Raw genomic sequence first — 2,375 nt, 5'->3', positions numbered from 1 at the left:
GGGAGGGTTTTTACTCAACTAGAAGGCCCAAAATTTGATTCTCTAAAATACCCCTTGCCATGTCATTTAAAGTATTCAAAGACATTTTTTAAAAAAGTATGTTACTCCAAAATACTTTACGTATATTGATGACAATTTCATAGAAAGATTTTCTGGGGTGGAAATGAGGGCACAGAGGGCTACAGATATGGTTAGTGATGACCATAACCAGCGTTCAGTATTCCAGTGTATTCCTCCACTTTTAAGTACTTAAATATTGGTATTTACTTGCCATTATTCAGTACCAATCTTTATTTTGTATCAAGGCATATGCAGTCACACATGAAAAATCAGAGCTGTATAAAGGCACTTTGACCTTGAAAAACCCCTCCAAGCTATATTTTCTTTAATGTTTGTTTTTGAGAGTATGAGCAGGGGGAGGGGCAGAGAGGGAGACAGAGGATCTAAAGTGGACTCTGATGACAACAGCGAGCCCAGAGAACCCTATGTGGGGCTCCAACTCATAAACTGTGAGATCATGACATGACTGAACCACCCAAGCTGTATCATTATTATATACTTCTTAAATGCCCCCTTCCTTGGTTATTAATATGGCTGAGCAGTTTTCCCTACAGTTACTATATCTGGATTTCTCCCAGAACCAGTTTGGACCCCATCTAATTTCAGGAGTTCCTGGTACAGTCAACTTGTACCTCTGGGATAGGTAGAGGTTTCAAGAAGGGGGGTGTGATACCTGCTCCCTAGCAGGTAAGAAAGCACGGGGTTCCAGGCTTAGTTCCCATCTTGCCTGCCTCCGCCTGTTCCGGCTCGCCTCCTGCCTTTGGTCTTCCAGGGTCAGGCTTATTATGGTCTTGGAACTCGACCACTCCCTCCCTAGGATAAAATGTCTTCCACACACCCCTCCTTCTTTCCCCATCATCAGTCTACTTTTTAAACAAACACTGATACCAGTGTTTCAGTGTGACACCAAATAGATACTGAAAAGCCAGAATTGTTACTTTGTTCTATACCCATTACAACCAATAGGTATAGCAGAACTGAAAATTAATGATCTAGGGTGAATTAAAATTTAACTCTTAAGAAGAAATTATTGCCCAATCTAGTCCAAGCATGGGCTGAAGTAGCCTAAGGTGGTGGTGTTGTCATCTGGGGTGTACTGCTGAAAAGTAGAGACTGTCACCTGCTAACCTTTTGCTTTTTAATTTTTGTATTTTTTACTCTCTAAAATCCACAGGTTTGATCCAGGGAACAGAAGCCAATTCAGACTAAGATGGGTTTACTCAAGCAGCTAAAAGATCTAGAAGAAATTTCCTGTTTGGTCACGGCCTACCTCCAAATAAAGTATCCCTGAAAGGCAAATAGCTGTTCTACAACCAACCAAAAATAAAATTATTTGAAAACCATGACCATGGGGTATGATCCTTTATAAACAAATTGCTTAGATACACTGTACACACCAGGTCCATGCTTTATGTTTAATGTGGCTGCAACTAAATCTGACATCAGACAAGAGAGAAGGACCAAACAAAAATAAATTCTTCAAATGAACTGAGGCACAACTCACACCTCAGTTTTCTTTTAAGTTTTTAAAATGTTTATTTAGTTTTGAGAGAGAGCGCGAGCAGGGGAAGGATGGGGGGAGACACAGAATCCGAAGCAGGCTCCAGGCTTTGAAAAGCTGCCAGCACACAATTGACACAGGGCTCGAACCCACGAACCGTGAGATCGTGACCTGAGCAGATGTCGGACACTTAACCCACTGAACCACCCAGGCGCCCTCACACCTCAGTTTTCATGTATACACAGTGTCCCAGTACATCTTCCACTAATTCGACAAGAAAAGCAGTTGTGTGCACATTTACCGAGTTCAAACACTTCAAGTCTCAAACTTCCCTCTCCTATTGGTCACGTGAGCAGTACTCTCCCTGAATACAGAACAGTATTAATATACAGAAAACATGGTTAATTAGCAGGCACATCAATCCTGATGATAATTGTAGTTATAAAATTTCAAAATAAAAAGTGTAAAAATAAAAAATGTGATCAAGTAGTTTGGGCCACAAGACTAAGAAGTTACTTTGTAACAGCTTCCTAAATAGTTTTGCTAAATTTATGGCATCACTTGGTTTTGGGTCAAGGAGGAAAGAAACCTCTCCAATGCATCATATAATTGCACACTTCTGGAGGCTACCTGAAGTCTTCCTTTCACCTAATCCAGACAGAAATGCTTCCGTCTGGCCCTTTAAAGTATCTGAACTGTTACCACCTTTTTTGCAGAGGCAGTTGTCAGGCAGGGGCCTTATAAAGGAAGTAAGCCGCTATCAAAAACTGGGCCATAATTAGGCAAGATCCAATGGGCTGTGAGCAAGAGGAAT

Source organism: Crocuta crocuta, unplaced genomic scaffold (assembly GCF_008692635.1).
Source record: "Crocuta crocuta isolate KB4526 unplaced genomic scaffold, BGI_CrCroc_1.0 scaffold1015, whole genome shotgun sequence".
In the NCBI taxonomy this organism is placed as follows: Eukaryota; Metazoa; Chordata; class Mammalia; order Carnivora; family Hyaenidae; genus Crocuta; species Crocuta crocuta.
Note: the sequence above shows the minus strand (reverse complement) of the source record.